The sequence below is a fragment of the Aquila chrysaetos genome, chromosome 12 (genome assembly GCF_900496995.4).
Source record: "Aquila chrysaetos chrysaetos chromosome 12, bAquChr1.4, whole genome shotgun sequence".
NCBI classification, from domain to species: Eukaryota; Metazoa; Chordata; class Aves; order Accipitriformes; family Accipitridae; genus Aquila; species Aquila chrysaetos.
Genome location: NC_044015.1, coordinates 27,692,240 through 27,710,469, shown reverse-complemented (window position 1 = coordinate 27,710,469; position 18,230 = coordinate 27,692,240). Strand labels below are relative to the sequence as shown.

The 18,230-nt window shown below is 37.3% G+C and overlaps 1 long non-coding RNA gene across 1 annotated transcript; it reads right to left on the bottom strand.

The window, feature by feature from the left end:
- Positions 1 to 275: 275 nt before the first annotated feature.
- On the bottom strand, positions 276 to 12,635 carry LOC115349690. Its single transcript, XR_003926192.1, has 3 exons — positions 12,550 to 12,635; positions 2,054 to 2,169; positions 276 to 334 (listed from the first exon to the last, which is right to left on the bottom strand). It is a non-coding gene; the product is annotated as an uncharacterized LOC115349690 (long non-coding RNA).
- Between the last annotated feature and the right edge of the window lie 5,595 nt (positions 12,636 to 18,230).

Genomic DNA, 18,230 nt, shown 5'->3' with positions numbered 1-18,230 from the left:
AAGCACGTTTCTGTTCACTTGCGGTTCTGTACTTACCTATTAGGAAGCATGACCCTAATTTCAAAACTAGGCATGCAAACACATGCCAGCCAAACAGCTGATAGAAGTCTCTGAGTTCATTTGTTTGTTGTCAAAGAGGGTACAGCTTATTGTAAACTAATAAAGTAAAAAATTATCTCTTCTCAAAACTTGATCTTGTCTTCCAATTTAAGGTGGCATTTCCCAGTGTAAAAAATTATCTCTTCTCAAAACTTGATCTTGTCTTCCAATTTAAGGTGGCATTTCCCAGTACTGTTGCAGCTCTTCAGAGAATTATCTTGGTAGTGAAGGACATCTGGATAACGGACAGAACAAGAGTGTCAGGATATGTAGAAAATAGGATGGCAAAAGAATTACGGCAATTTTGGATTGAACTACTCTAAAGTGTCCTAACAAGTATTAGAAAAACTGACATTTCAGATAAGCAACCTGTTTATCTAAACATTATTTACACAGCAATCACATTTTTTGCAGGAAGACATCTGAAATTGTAATGCAAATTTAAAAAAAATATATTTTGCTATTAAGAAGAAAATCAAACCAGTTCGAAACAGTCTTCTGATAATTAGGCAAGCACTGTTACATAATACAATATGGGAAAGAGTCTGTACACATCCTTGTGAAATTAATGAATTGCAACCTTGGTGTTGAATGTTCCTGACAATTAGATTTGGCCTAAACATGAAAGCATTTTATATCTATGTCCCTCTCTGTTTTAGGATTTCCCCTGTTTTCCAAAATACCTACAATTTTATATTGCTCTTCATAACCTTCTATACTCTTATTTCAGAAAAAAATATATGGGAATAGTGTATTTGAAAATAACATTATAAATGTCATCTAGGTATGGAAAATAAGACTGCTCTTTTCACATAGGCTGAGAGCTCCATGTTCCAAGTCTTGAACACATGTGCGTGCACACACACGAATTGCCTCTCCAACTCTGCCTACGCTGACTGTCCCCAGGGTCACTAACAAACTATACACCCTCAGGCAAATTCACTCCCATATAGTCACATAGTTCCCAGAATTAGCAGAAGTCTGAATAATGTGAAGTGCTGAGCAATCATTGATGACTGTTGTGTACCTGTGTGAGACAGAACAAGAGCACTCACACAGCTGGAATTGAATCAGAAGGTAATGCAAGGATAAAGCAGAGTATTAACAAGTGTACTTTCTGAGAGAATGAGGCTAGAGGGCTAGGTACATGTGGCATTGCATAGTGCCCAAAAGAGACCCCCCTCTGGCCCTTCATTCTAGCAGTTCTGTGTTATGCATACGAAATAAATGAAAACTGGCTACAGAAAGATATGCTAAGTGGAGTAGTTCAAACCTAGTGATTTTGGGTGACAGAAATTTCTGCCAATTCCTTTCTCCTGTATTTGTATTTAGGGATTTCACTACATCCTTCATTAAAGTTCAGAAAGAATCAAAGAATCAAAATCAGAATCAAATTCAAAGCTTCACCAGATTTGTCTGAACAGCCCTGCAGACTGAGAGCAGGACTGAAGTTCTACCTTGTTTGGTCTTCACCCCAGGTAAAGACATGAGATACTACTTGAGTTATAAGCAAAGCTTTCTCTGCCAAAGGTTAAAATCCTAACTTGTTTCAAGGCTCACATCACTCGTACCCCCAATATTTAAGTGTTCTTGTTCAAACGGGAAAATGGTTAATTTTGTAAGAAAACTTCTAAGGAGTCAAATCCTATATCCTTGAACATTACTGTGAGCTTGAGCTAACGGGTAGAAACATAACAGTCTGAAAAATAAGTTAATTTGTTAGACCATTAAAGATTATTTGTATGAGTAGAGATACAATTGGCCAATTTACAAAGAAGTCGGGTAAGGCAACAAATGATTTAGGAGTCAAAAATAACTAGGTGGTTATACAACGAAAATATTTACCATGACTTTTTTTTTAAGATAGGATTACAGGTGTCTCTCATCATGCCTACATGATAGAGGCAGTAATGGAAGAGCTATTTTAATTACAAAGAATCAGTGTAGCACATACCACTACTTGGCAGCTGGATGGCGTTAATGCTGAGTAATGCAGAAAGTTTCCAGAGATAACATCTTCATTAGCAGGACTGTAATGTCCTACACTGGCTTGCTTTTAGGTCCACTAGGCTGAAAAACAAATATTGTAGATGAAAACTTCAAACATCATGAACAAATTTGTGCCATGTTTGCTGCAGAGAAAGAAAAAAATATTGAGGTATAAAAAGATAATCTGGTGACTGATGCAGACAGTCATCTGGTGCCCTGTTTCCCTTTCTCCCAAGCACGTCTGAGGCACTCAGCTGACATCAGCCCCTCGCTCCCTGCTCACCTTCCCTTTTTATGTGTCAGTAAAAACCTAGTACAGATAAATTAAGGTAGTTCAGAGCGTATCCCTGGGTTTCATCATCTCCTCAGTTACCAGCCATAGGACAGATTACAATTTCACAGATGCTAGGAGAGGAGATATTATAGCAAAGCAGTAGTGCCACTACAGATAAGGTTAAGATGGCACTTCCATTATAAACACCTATTTTCAGTGGCTTATAGCTTCAGGCTACAAATTTCTCTCAGGCTGAAACCTGGCATATTTGGGCTCAGCTTGGTAATGGCTTTCCCTGTCTCTTCATACCATTTTGATTAGGTGTTTGCGATACGAGAATGCAAACAAATATATGTGTCTGGTCGTTTCAAATGGCAGTGAAATACTTTTCTTTCATGAAAATCCTGGAGGGCAGGATGTTCCTGTCATTCTAACACCCATTTTACTGTCAGCTATTTCCCCCAAAAGATCATTTTTAAAGTGACAAAATTCACATCATTATTTCCAAAAAACATTCAGGACAGCTAAGGGGTATGGTCCCTGCCAATCTGCTCTGAAGGACATGCTGTATCCCTCTGACTGGCGAGAGCTCACAGTGCTCACCGACACCACGCAGTTCGGGCTAGTCCTTGCTCAGGGCTGTGATAAAAGCCACCCTTAGCAGAACAGCATTTCTGGGAGTTCAACATACTGACTGAAACTTCCATATTTTGGAATGAGGAAAAAACAAGCATCGTTATATAGCGCACAAATCTCATTATTTTATTGAGGCATTTATTCTAATTGTCTAATTATTTTGAATTATACCTCATTGTTAAAATCCTGTCTTTTCTTTCTGAACTTTAATGAAGGATGTAGTGAAATCCCTAAATACAGTACTGCTTGTTTTCTGTGGCCTTCTCCTCTCATAAAGTTTAGAATTTTTTTGCCAAAGATGGTAATTTTTCATCAGTCCTCCAAAACAGTAAAGTACAGAGACCTACTTGCATGTCTGTCTACCTGCCTGGCTCCCTTCACGGTAGTATCTACTTCACAGCCATTTAAAAAAATAAATAACTGTAATAAACCTGTTGAATGAGACAAATTTTGTTACTTTTCCTTTGTATTTCTCATGTACCAAGATATATATCACAAGCAATGCATAACCCTTCTGTGCTTTTAATGAGCTGAGAGGATGCTGTATCAATCAAAGCATATTTTTCTAGAGTCACAGTGGACAGAGTAGAAAAGGGCAAAGAAATGGGAATAGGAAGAGGAGAGAAAAAAAGGCAGACCAACATTTGGAGAGGGAATGTAAAAATGATTGAAGATCAGTTCTTCTTGATATTTTTCATTTTTTCAAAATTTATTTCTGATTACCCTCATCAATTTAATTTTCCAGCATATCTCATGCACACTATAACTACTTCGTAGTTCTGGAACATATGTGGTATGCACATCTGTCATGGTACTGGGCTGCAGTAAACCTGCTGCGTCCAGTCCTCGGGACACTGGGCCCAGACACACTGGGGAGAGGAAGCAATCATGGTGGCATTATGTTAACTAAATCTCCCTAAGTCTCTGGGGCCACCGTATTGATATTTATTTTAGACAGAAGACATTCACACGTGGCAGTTATAGACAGAAGTATGAAACACATGGAAGGAGGCAACATACTTCTTATGCTGGTCACTCCAACTTGAACCACGTGGCAGGACTGGAAAGAGGCCAAAGGCAAAAACAATTAAAAATTGAACTGCTGCTGTTTTTTGGAAAAGAGACAGAAAAGAAGATATGATAACAATTATAACAATAATGGCAGAGCAAGAAAATTAGGAAATTCTTACATGGAACGTACCCAACAAAAAGCAACCCGTTGAAACAGAAAAGCAATGATTTAAGTGTGTGCGTACACTGTACTGTGAGAGTACATCAGCAATGAGTGCCGTACACCAGAGAGATACCCACACTAGCTTTAAACTAGTGAGCCCGGGTACTGCCAGCAGTCAGCTACGGCAGCGCAGAGCTCAGCATGAGCTAATTTACCCAGCTTCTCAGCAAAGTAAATTGGCTGTGCTGAGCTCCGTGCTGCCTTGGTTAGATTGTTACTGGTGTTTGAATTTAAATCTAGCTCAGGTTTCTCTGCATTACACTGCAGGCACTTGAATGATTGCTGGGTAAACCTACCGAAAAACCTGTAGAAAGACAGTTTTTAGATAAATTGTACACCTGTGGAACGCCTTCTGAAAATATGATTAACTTAATAATATAGTGCAGTAAGACTCCTCCCAAAATACTAGATACATAGGCAGTAGGAACATTCACAGTTGTGTTACAGAGAACGAAATAATTGCAAAGGCTCTAAGGAAGAGATATTATTATGCTGTGGGGCATAAACCCCAATTTAAAGCTCCCTATAAACTGCTGGTCCAGGTGAGGTTTGGATGACAATCCTGTATGATGTATTTTATATTCCTAATTGGATATCCTGATTAAAAGTACCTTTCCAGTGACTGTTGTGGAAGAATCTTTTCGGTATATGTAAGCCATCATTATAAACACTATTTAAAAGCCTGAATCCAATCTGGTGAAAGGAATAACTTTTTAAGTCATCATGGATATACCAGCAAAAAAGGCCTCAAACAACCCAAACCAAAATACCCTAACTAAATGTTTAGCATTTAGTTCTAAATTCCAACTCACAAATGCGGCCATCTATCTCAAATGTTACTTTACTAGTGAATACATTTATCTGTTGTGGTTATGCCAGATGAGTGTATGTCATACAGAAGAGATGCCGGCTTTTTCCTCTTTGTAAGAAGGATTGGCCATGGTTCGGCGAGACTGCAAAAATACTTTCGAGTTAGGCATGGGCTGGTGATAATTGTTAGTGAGTGAATGTCAATGGGTGAGAGTGGGAAAAAACCCCATATAAAGGTAGATGAGGGTATGTGAAAGTGCTGGTTACACTGACACAGTATCACTCTATCAGACTTTATAAATGAAGGGCAAATTAAATTAGGTTAAGTATATGGTTATTTAACAGCACTCAATCAAACATTTCTTTGCTGGATAGCAAATAAGGCCTGTATTTAACCAAAGATTAGTACATTCCAATTTCAATACCAATGCGGTTTGTTTTTATAGGAGGATCTAAACAGCACTTTATGTTGACATTTCTATTGCGTATTTAATGAACGCATATCAAATATGCATGGCAAATAAATACTGTGTTCCATGTAAACCTTTCCTGCACACTCCCTGTCTTTTCTGCTTTGAAATACATTTGTTCTCATAAAAATGCATATTGCTACAATGTAACTAAATCTTATTTCAATTTTTTTCCAGACGAGAAACAGAAATCTATATCATTATAAGTACTGCTGTACTGCTGTTTTAAAATGCAACCCTGAACTGTACCTCTGCCTCCCTCTAAGCAGGCAGTCTGCTGAGAAAGTACCCTTCTGACAGAACAGATTAAGACTATCCAAAACTCCTTAATCTACTGTCCGTAGAGAACAGTGTTGTGGCATTGCACATGATGCAACCAACAAAAAATCAGACCTGGCAGAAGATCTCGACTACGTTCTTCAGCCTGCACAGCTAAATGTTTCTTTGTGCTCAGCTAGAGCAGAGGAACACCTCGTTTGATAGCATCTAGGTTAGTTTTAGGTACAGAGGGGTACGTTTCCAGCACAGTGTTCAATTTTCTGGATAAAGGGTTCATCATTCACATCCCAATGGATCCTAGCTGAAGTCTACTTCATTGGGAATTCTAGGGCACATGTAGAAATATCTGGCAGACAATTACTATGTAGGAGCCTAAAATGTTGTCTCTTCGAAGAACTGTTTAAACACATATTGTGAATTGTAAGATATAAAGTATAAATTAACATATATGTCTATTGCACATATCTTCTGGCTTCTTGCAGATAAGTCTAAGGCTATGGGAATTGTTCCAATTTTCATTTTAAATGATGTAATCTAATCAATTTATTATTTGGGTGCCCTGCTTAGCTTGAACAGAGAGCAGGCAACTCCTTTTTCTGTGCAAATATATTAACATAAAGGCAGTAATTACTATTTTTTTTCTTTTTTGATTCACAAAGGCTTTACAAACAATATTGCAGATTTTTTAAAGGAAACACAAACACTGTATTTGTTTGGTACCTTCAAGTCCAGATATACATATATATAAAAAAAACCCCAGATTCCTTAGCTCAATAGATTCTGAAATGAATGCTTATTTCTGCACACCTTCAGGTTCTGGTATTTTATAAAGGAGCTTTAATGCTAGTCTGCCTAGTAATTCACTATGGGATGTCTTTATATACCACTGACAGTAATACGGCTCATTTTGGGTGATTAACTTAACCCCCAGTATTGCAAGTGCCTTGCTACATTAGCATATCTTTCAAGGAATAGTTGCAATGTGAGAAAATTGCCTGTAGGATTATTTGCAACTAGGAACCTGTGAAATGTAAAATAAAATTGAAGACTATAAAGTAAAACATCAAAGCTACCTAAAATATTAATAGCCAGTACTCCAAAAAGTAATTTAGAAGAATTGCATGAGGGAGTGAAAATTACTAATTTAAAAACAGATAGCCTTGGCAAAATAAAGTCAGAAGTTTAGAACAAACAATAGATAATATAAATTCATTGTATACACAATATGAAAAGAATGCAAGCGGCACTAGTAGCTTTAGTAGCTGAAGAAGGCTGGGACAGAAATGCCTGACCAAGCAAGCAACTAGATCTGTACAAACAAGACAACAAAGTTGCATTATATTGAATTTAGGCTACTGGAGAGAAAGAAAAACAAGTACTCTTTAATCCATCTAGTTTTCTGTTACGTTTTCATTCTAATTGGAAACAGGCAGAATTTGTGGGCAGAAGGATTTTCCTTTTAATTGATGCATTTGGAGCTGAGAGCCATTGTCATGCTGTTCCAAATCATGTTTTCACCTGCTCTCTGTGGGGAAAACCATGTTGGAAGTTTCAGTCGGGTTTCTGTGGGAGATTACAAGCTTCAAAGCTAACATTGTGAAACCTGTTTCCCTTTTGATATGCACTTTTTCTTTTAATAAATTTCGGAACAAAGAAATAAACTCAGATGAATCATAAAGGCACAGAAAATAGAAGAAAAAAGTCTTTAGTCTTGAATCAGGCCCCGATTCTGCATGACGCATGGCAGAGCTTCGAGTTGGATTCATGTTTAATCTTCTTACTGAACCATCGCCCCGGAGAAGTTCTTATGTACTTATGCCGCTTACTGCTCAGAGCACTAACACTGGGCCAAGAGCACGAGCACGAGCAAACTCTGCATGAGTCAGTGAGGCTGCCTGCCATCCAGGGCTGCCCAGCCTCGGCTCTCCCTCTTTGCTTGGGATTACACAGGCCAGAAGATGACCTAAAGGCCTGTATGAAATTCACGGCAGATTCAAGGCTACTCCAAGTTCCACCAGTTGCACGGAACACCTGCAAGTGAAAGCAATGGGACTATTCTGTCCTTGTCTGCTCTTGATTTCATGTGGGGTGATTCCTGGTCAACGTCTAGGTAAGAAGCTGTGATTCACTAAACCCCCCATTTGACTTCTGAAAGTCTTTAACGTATCGTTGCCAGGGCTGTTCTGTGACACCGCATTAATGTCATAGCAGGTGCAGTTTTAGACCTTGCCAGTGAAATACACACTGTACAGCAAGGAGGGGCAATTCTGAAGAAGTTGCCACATGTATGGGGTCATTCCCTTATGCAACTGAATAGTGCGTGGGCTTAGGAGGAAAGTGCAGAGGCCAAGTATTTATTCTCATATTTCATGTGTTTTTCTGAAACAGGCAGTGCCCTAATGTAGAATTCTCTCATGATAAGGCATTAGTACATGTTCTACAGAAAACAACATAGTTTTGGTTGAAAGGGGGCTGACTTAATGACTGAAGAGGCTTTTTTTAATCTCTAATAACTGTGATCCTCCTACTTCCATAGACATTTATAGTTTATAGTACAAGATGATAAAAACTGAACTTGTTTGGGAAGTTCTAGTATTTAAAAATGTAAAGAATTCTACCAGCTGCTTCTAAAACAAGAAAAGAGTTTTCTGTATTAAATACTCCAGACTAAATTCTGTAATTCTTGATACTGATTTTTTTTTAACCTGTGATTAATGTATCTCAAGACGCTATTTATAATCATGCTCACCTATAGATATATCACGACACGATGTGGATAAAACAATTACAAAAAGAGGGTTGATACTACACTGCTAGCTTATATTTAAAAGTCAGGGAAGGAAGCTTTTTCAAACTGACCTATCCGTCCAAGTAGCACATGAAAAAACAATGGCAGGAGCTATTTTCAGATGACATACTCTAAATACCAGCTGGAATACAATACCTTTAAAAGAAAGGTGCATTTTGTTCTTCTTTGAGCTATAACATGTAGAGCAATAAGGGAAAGGCACCTTACAGTGAATGATTCACTTTCCTATAATAATGCATGGAGCCTCTTCTCGTTATGCTATACTTACAAGGTAGCAGAAATTACCTTTGAAATGACTTAACTGAATCATAGGGATTATTCTATGGATAACCTACTGCAAGGCTGCTGTATCTTTTTTTCTTTCCTTCCATCTTCCACAACGGAAATCTTCCTAAAGAACACCAGAGTTCATTATATTGATAAACTTGTGATCCCACCTAGCCTGTATGGTTTCTTTGGACAACCGGTTACCAGGAATCATTCACAGCAGCATGAAGAGTCTAAATCAGTGTAGGCTGGGGGGATTAGATCCACCTTCCACCCCAGTTGCACTGAAGGCATTTTGGCTCTAGTTACAGAAGTCATCATGAAATGGCAATGTTTTGTCTTCTAAACTGGACTTTAAGAACAAGGTTATTCTTTACTGTAAAAAAGCTTGCCTGAGCTGAACCTTATAGGTCTTGCTTAATGGTTTCCCAAAATTCTTTCACATCTGCTTGCTTCTATGTATAATGAGCTATCTGACCAAAAGTGTTTCACCCAGTGAGGGCAAATGAGTGACCTTTATAGAGAAATCTGTAATAACTACATCGTTCAAACAGACCTTCTCACAAAAGAACAGAAAAATAAAAATACCCAGAGATAATACTGTGATTAAATAGGGACTAAATGACCACTGACTGTTTTCTATTAATTTCACTATTGATTTCTAAAATCAATTACTTGATGTATCCTATATGTGCTAGATTCTTTACTCAATGAATGTATGCACCAGGATTTCCATGTCAGAAGTCAGTGCTGATCTTTATGAGCAGTGTCTCATCTGCTATGAAATGCAAAGGAACAGTTAAGCTAACCCTTTTTTTTTTTTTTTTTTTTTTTTTCAGCTTTACATTTAGTACCAGAACTTTAGAGAGACAATTGTGCTTCTCTCCGCTGTGTCCCTTGGCAACCTCCATGTGGCTCCATGATCCTGAGGCTGGTGGCCACACAGATGCCAGGAGTATCTTGAACAGGCTGATGTAGTCTTTTCAGCAGTTGAATATTTCTGAAATGCATAGTATACTGATTCTTTTACCTTTTCGTTAGGAGTGATGCTTTTTGTGAGGCTGCCTGGGCTAGACTACTCTCACCTGAACTAGTGGCTTGACTGTTCCAAGCACTTGGCACTCACATACCCACTGAAGGCAGTGGGAAAGATGAGTGTTCTGAAAATTTAGGTCATCAGCTTTGAAAACATATGCAATACTTATACTGGTACATTACTTTTTCACCAGCTGGGGTAGCCAGCACAAAAAAGGCTTAAAACCTGGAAGGGTTTTGTTTTGTTTTGCTTTCTGAATACTTCCATTCTATTCAGGACCACACAACTCTGTGACTAAGAAATATTTGTTACTGAAGTACATGACATTTCTATAAGAATTTGTAGTCACTTGACTTTTGTGCATGTGTGTTGATAACAAGACTATTTATTACAGAAGCCTAAAGTGTCTCTTTGAAAAGAAATTACCAAACATAATATTTCTCTTTGTACAAAAATATCCTGTAAAAAGATTATTTTCATGAATAGCAACACTTCGCTTCAATTTGTATGTCTGTTTGCAATTTCTAAAGACGCTTTTAGATAGATCTCATTTCTATGAGAATTTGATAAGACAACTCTGAGGAAATAATAAACAGATTCTACTTATAATGGACTTGCTAACTAGCAGTCAGAAAAGGCTTTTATGCGTGAGGTCTTTTTCTTTGAATTGATCTCCACTGGGATAAAACTATTATCATAGGATCCTGTTCAGTCCATAAGTATGCAGGGACTTGATTCTGTCTGAACCCAGATCTAAGGAGAAAAATTCAATGTTTCTTGGAACAGTAGGTGATGGCAGTACACTGACATTTCCATTAAAAAATAAAAATTAAAAAAAAAAAAAGAACCCAACAAGTTACTGTTTCTTCCATTTCAGGATTCTTGGGGAGATCTCATGATGTTGCACCTACAATGTCAGACTGGTTTCTCATCTGGTAGTATTCACACCTAGCCAGTTTATCCAGGAAGGAGGAGCTGGCATGCTTTGCTCAGATTTCACATTGTCCTTTATAAGGATTGTAGAATTTATATACTGACACATGGTGAAAAGTTCAGGGGGGGGATTTTCACAATTACAGGAAGCCCAAGCTTCCACAAATAATAGCTTAACAGGACTGAATGAGCAAATTGGTGATTTGCACATAGAAATATTTAGACATTTAATGAGTAAAGGCTCCAGGAGTAACAGGCAAGTTTCCAGTGCCTAGTTCATGATGTTCAGTAGAAATGGACAGGACTTTTTATTCTGAAATGCAATGCCCCTGAAGAAGAGAGCTGATATGATACTACAACTGGCCAGTTTGACTCTGCTGCCCATTCCCACTCAACTCAACCATCAAAACTTTTGTTTGCTCCTTTGAAGAGCTGATTTATCTAATCTGATTCCTACAAGATTCCGTCTTACTTTCCTGTTGCATGCAGAACTTTGTCTATACTGTAGAGACCAGTGTAACTAGTTTAGACCAAGAATAAATTCATTCCTCAGCTCAAGGACCATGGGGAGCTCTCTAAATGTTTTTGAAGACCTGGGACAGGATAATGAGAGGCAGTGGGGGAGAAGAATCATCCTGGATTGCAGGGTCCTTTCCCACAGTAGGCAACTGTGAGTAACTTTGAAAATTTCAAGCATGAAGAAGTCTCCAGTGCATCAAAGGTTACTGCTTAAATCTTCCTGCCCCACACATCTGTTACCATCTGATCTGGTTGTCTGGGACAGACTCAGGAAATAGTGCAGAAACAAATGACACAAACATATTCAGAACGGTTATCTCAAAAATATTACAAAGGAATTGTAGTTCAGTGGTGTAAAGAGTAAAAAATAAAAGCTTGACTTTAAAAGCTGGTTTTTTACCACCGCAATTTGTTGAAGAAAATAAAAAGTATAAAATACTTTACCATTATTTTAATGGATACATCATGTTCCCCAGCATCAGAATTACAAAGGTGTAATTTGTTGTATTTATAACCTCTATCCTCATTTGCAGTGAAAATCTTACACATTTTCTTTAAAGAGATTTCACTTGGAATACCTATCTACCTTGCTATTTTGCTCTTATTTATTATTATTACATATTTTATTCTATTCTTTCTAAGAAAATAAATGGCAAAAGACTAACTCATTATACAGGATCTCATAAAACTCTCACATTTCTTGGAAAAAAATGGTTTATGCTAAGATTGGTACTGACAAGCACTTTTTTAATTGCTAGTAATGTATACACAAAGAATACGGTAGATATTATCACTCATATTGCTGCTGAGGCTATAGTAATCTTCTCTGTATTAGAAGTCCCTGCCATCATTTTGTTCTCTAGAGGATATGGCTTGATTAGGGCAGTCCCATTGTTTCATCTGAAATCTTAGCAGATTAATACTTTCATCAGGGCATCAATTTGTCCCACTTTTCTTTCTGCTGCTCTGTGTGAGTGACACAGCCAAAGGAACGCACCTCTTTAAACTGTCATTCAGTTTAACTCCTCCTCTGCAATTATACTGGCATGCATAATACATCATAACAAATTGGATTTTGCAAAGAAGCAACAACAGAAATTATATTTGCTTGTGGCATAAGATAGAAGCTGTTGTAATAGGGGAGGGAGGGGGTGAGGAATGGATAAAAAAAAATAGTGAATTAAAACCACTTACAGAAAACAGCAGTTGCCTTCTATTTTCTCAAGGTTTCTTCTCCTTCTATAGCATAAAGACCAATTGCAAAAGCAAAATGAAAGAAAAAGGGAAATATTAAAACAAATTAAATAGCTCTACAATTAGCAAAGATCTCACAAAATTGTACAGTGTGTTTGTTGTTTTAGCAGGAAGTTTTTCTTCTGGCTTTAGAGGTTAAAAATAACTGCCTTCCTTACTTCAAGGAAAGCTTTTTGTTTGAACAAAAATTGTTAAAGAGACACCATCAGGTGAAAAATCCTACATCCTATAGAATAAATACCTTTACCAGATCTCCTGGCTGGAATAAGGAACTTCCATTTTCCTTTGATGAGTAAAATCCCTTCCCCCATGTACCAAACTCTATGATGGTTTTCCAAGTCTCTCTAAGTCTAGCAGACTCAGTGGCTGATTATACCTCCTCCATGCATCTGATTGCCAGAGTTACTGGAGATAAGGGACAACCCAGAATATCCTTCAAGTAGCTGGCTAGAGCCAACAACATATCCCCAGTGTGCACGGGAGTTCAAGACAGCAACCAGATCAGTTGTCTGCTCCTGATCCCTCAAAAAAGGCAAAATACGCATTTGGCAGAACATTAGCAAAAAGTTTTTTGGTTTATAAAAGAATTTATATGAGACAGAGGAATGTTTCCAGTGGAACACTGAAACCATTCTAATGTTTTAATTCTGAGATTGTTTGTCTTCAAGATAACCTTCAAAATTTAAAATGTGTTTTGCCTATGCAATTCCTGTTAGCTCCAATTAATTTCAATTCTATGGCAGGTGCTCCACTTCATTTAAAAAAGAAAGGAAGGGGAGATCAGCTTCACTGGGACCAGGAAGAGTATCTTTGTCCTTTGAAAAATACAGTATTTTTTGCTCAATGTTTCGAAAACAAAATTTTGTGGGTAAAATCTGAACATTTAATATAGAATTAGAACTGCATTGTTCAGAAGCCCTGTCTTACCCTTCCCCTGGCATCTCGCATCTCCCATGATGATGTGCTAAAAGTTCTTGATTCAAACTTCAATAACCTAACAACATACTGTCATGCAACAAAAATAAAAGGAAAGGTCAGGAAATAAGTGGAAACACAATAAGCAAAAGCACAAAACCTAAGAACAGTAAACAGTGGCGTCTTTATGAAATCTCAAGGTTTTTTGCACCCAGACTTCAGAGTGATAGACATTCCCTGGAATGTTTCACTTAGCTTGAGGATAATAGCAGTGACACAGGTGGTGACTTGACTTGTTGCAGCTATAAGTGATCTAGATATAAGGGGTATCAGTGATAAAGCAATATAAAGTGTGAGTTTAGACAGTGAACATTTCAAAATACTTATGTTAGAACTACATAGCACATCTTTATAGATAAGGGATTCATTCTTATCTCCTCTAAAACTGTATCCTACTAACTTTTAACTTAATGATGGATGATAGGTCCAGGACCACTGCAAGGCCTCACAACATGGAAGCATTATAATACCAATTATGTGGAGAGTAGAAATTAACAGCAAGATGACAATTTCTAGACTGATCTTAAAATAACTGGGTACTTTCCTTCCTATAATTAAGCCAAGAGCTTCCTTCTCAATTAGACTGGCAGAAATTCCTTGTCAATGAGACTGGCAGGTGGATATATAGTTATTTCCAATAGCATTAGTATATGTCACAAAGGTAGAAATGAATTAAGAATAGGGAAACAGGAGAGCCTTATGCAAACAGGCAAGTTTGCCTGCCAATTATTTTGGTTGCCAATTATTTTGGTTGCATTGGCAGACTGCTATCTGAGATGCAACTACAGCCAAAGTTGAGAAAAATGGTATCTTTGTAGCACATACTGCGTTCATCTACTCTTCATATTAGGATAAGACATTTGGTTACTTACACAGTTATCATCATATTAGTGACCATTTTCAAGAAGTGCCCTTCAGCTATTGCTTTTCCCACGCTAACACTGCTGAAACAAACCACTTGGATTTCACTGTGAGTAAAATTAATATCTTTTGAGAATGATTAAAGAACAGACTTTAAGCACGTTTCTGTAGTTTAGTATCTTCCTGTCACAAGTCTTTGTTACATAAAACTGCATTTTCTATAATAACCCTTGGCTTGCACATTGATTTTAATACTAATTATGTGACTGTATTGTTGCACAGATAATCGTGGGAGTTGTCAATTAAATTCTCATTAATGTTCAAGCATGAGTCTGTTCTTAGTTCCTTATGCACATGCATGAAAGAAGTCTGCCTCTTGTAAACTGCAGTTTGCTTGATATAAGCAGTTTCTATAGTTTATCAGATATTATTATGCTGAAGACTTCCATTCTCTTCATTTTTTTCTACAATGCAGTACCGCATAAGAATGTACTCTATATTCAGTATTTTCCAGACCATTTTTTAAACTTCACTTTTTAAACTTTAAAAAATAGTAATGAAAAACTCCCAATGGATTATGTCCAAAGATCATAATCAAGTCTGTATCTGGGTGAGACTTTTTTAAATCATTTTTTCCCTTCTGTTGATGTTAGAGAGCATATTTTGTGGCACTATTCCTTCTTAACAATAAGAAATTAACTTCTAAGAGTAGGGCAAGCAGAATACTTGCATGTTAACAGGTAGTGCTGTCCACTAAGTAATAGGGAATTTCCCACAGAAAGAAATGTGCTGAGGTTGATCTAGCTTTGTATGATTTTCATGCTAATCAATGTGCAAAAAATATAGGATCACATGTAATGATAACAGTTAAAGCAGTATTTGTTAGGTTTTTAACATTCCTTTGCATTATATGTGAACCCAAACAGTACAATACTGTATAGTTCAGAAAATAAAAGGATCGGTCCTTTCTCTTTGTCCAAATTGAACAGGAAGTTGACTAGCAGCAATAGGTGGTGAGAAATAAATTGCATTTAGAAAATTCCATCAATTTAATAATTTATGGTATAATTAACAATACAGGAAATTTGATTAATTTTTTTTTATGAGTTTTAGCCTACTGTGTCCTTCTAAATACAAGGAGGATCTCCCACTGAAATCAAGGGAAGTTTTGCAGTTCACCTCAATGAATCCTAAGACTTGCACATCAGATTTTGTGACAGTAACACACACGCTGATCTGGAGTAGTGGATACATAGGCTTTGCCTGAAAATTAAAGGCTGGAAAAGAAAGGGCATACTGCCTCAGCAGCCTAATTCACAGGCTATGTTATCCTGCCCAGAGGTTAAGTGTCCTCAGACTGCAAAAAAAGCTTTAGCTATTTTCTCATAAAATGCAACATATGATACAGATATTTAATGGTCTCTGCAGCTGGTGAAGAGTTAGTCTCAGAGGGCTGGGAGGTTCAGTAACTTCCTTAACTTTTAAATACTTAACGGACCTCCCCAATGAAGCTAGAAATCTTCTAAGACCAGGCTTTTAAAAAATACCCAGTACTGTCTACTTCTATCCAGATGAGATGTACCAAGAGAGCAGCTTATATAATTAGATCCATGGTTGATTCTCATTTTCTAAACTTACAAGATACCCTTGAAATTCTGCGATACCAGATGCTGTTATTCAGACATTATTGATTATAGTAAAGATTTGTTTTGATACAGACAACTCAGTAATGGCAAGGACTTGAGTCACACATCACCTTGTTATACTTAAAGACGACATCCACTGAAAAGCCTTCCCAAATCCCATGGGCTGCTCTGCCCAGAGCTGCTGAACAATAGTATACCTTCAGTCCTGGTATTTCATCACATTCATCAGATCCTGCATCTTAACACTTCTGAATTCAGCCTGTATCTTTCCTAGTCTAAGAAAAACAGAAAAAATCCCACCCTTAGGACATTCCTGACTGAAGTAATCAATGCATCATTATAATAAGGACTATCATCATAGTCTAGTTATGAAGAATTCATGCAGTACACTGGTAGCAGGGCTGATGGGGCAAAAAGACTAAGGAACTATATTGCACACCAGGGAGTGGCAGAGCTGTGGGTGGATGGTTAAAGGACAGAAACCCCTTTGCTTTCTGGTATGAGAGTTCATGCTGGTCAGCAATATCAACTGAGACTGTTCTCTTCCTTCTTCAAATATGCCATAATTTCCAAGGCCTCATGGGTGAGACCACTGTGCATATCCAGTTCAAATCAACTAGTCTAGTGGTAATCCATATGTACTTTAAAGGGCTCAGAAATGAGATGGACAAAATTTAACTACAAATTAATTAAAGGATTGCTAATATTCTAGACCTGAAAAAACTGAACCATGAAACTGAAACTGTTTAGCATAGTGATGGATCTTTAATTGTAAACAAGTGGCGGATACTCACCCTTATTGTACAAATGCATTCAACAGTTTCTCAGATGATGTCTTGGTATCTTTTGAAAGAGGAGACAAGAGTACATGAATTTCACTCCTTCTCAAACAGTAATAATGGTAAGTTTTACTTCATTCATTTGTGGCAGAATCAATTCTCTCCAGTCATTTTCTACGTTACTCTCAATCACCGAGGTGAATTTGTCAGATTATCTAGACTTACGTGTCAGTAAAACAATGATGATATTCAGCTCTTCCTATGAAGTTTTACCACATCTCCAGTACACAAAGTGCTTAGATAAGATCAGTTCATTTATAAAAACACCTCGCTGCATTTGAATCTAAAAAAGAGAGGGCTGAGGGGCAGAGGAAGGCATTACGACGAATATGAAGGAAGGTGCATTCTTCTTTGATTGAAAATGTTGGCCCCAAATTAGCCAGTTCAATACATAGCTTGAGCGTATTTGGATTCCTTGATGCAGCTAAGTTACATAGTACTATCCATAAGCATCAGTTTCTATTATTACTGATTGCTACAAGGCTCCATCCCATCTTGGCTTATGAAGCCCAGCCTTTGGTTATTTACATGTGTCACCTCTCAGCTGGATTACAGCCATGTAGTTCCTGGGCATGAAGCCATCACACCTTAGGAAACTCCAATTAGTACAACATGCTGTAATACATGAGCTGCCCTGAGCAAATCTATCCTCTCTTACATTGACTTCTTATTGACTCTTAAATCAAGGGAAATTCTCAGTTACTACTTTTAAGATAAACAATAGCCTGAGCCCAATGTTTTTAGAAGACTAAATAAAATTATGGGATCCACAACCTTAAAATACAGCTTCATGCTTTCAGTAACATAATGCTCAGAAAGAGAGCAAATCTTGTCTACGTAGAAGACAGAACATCCCCAATGATGGAAGACAGAAATGAATTAAATGTGCATTTCTGTGATCTTACAATCTTTACAAAATACATATTGTTATTAAAAAAAAAAAAAGGAGGCAAGAAAAGGAAAAGGAAAAGGAAGAAGAAAAGGAAAATGGGAAAAAGAAAAGGAAAAAGAAAAAGGAAAAGGAAAAGAAAAAGAAAAAGAAAAAGAAAAAGAAAAAGAGAATCAACACGGACAATAATACTGTCAAAATCAGAGCCTCCACTACACATGCTTTCTTGCCCCGAGGGAAAATATTTTGAGAATAAAAAAAGAAAATGCAATAAGGAAATGAAATAATAAAAATTAAACAGATGTTTCCTAATAATGTACTGAAAGGCACTCGCAAAAGATTAATGAATGCAGCACAATGCCTGTATAGAAATGAGAGCATGGACTACCTGACCATGTAGTCATGTTTCCA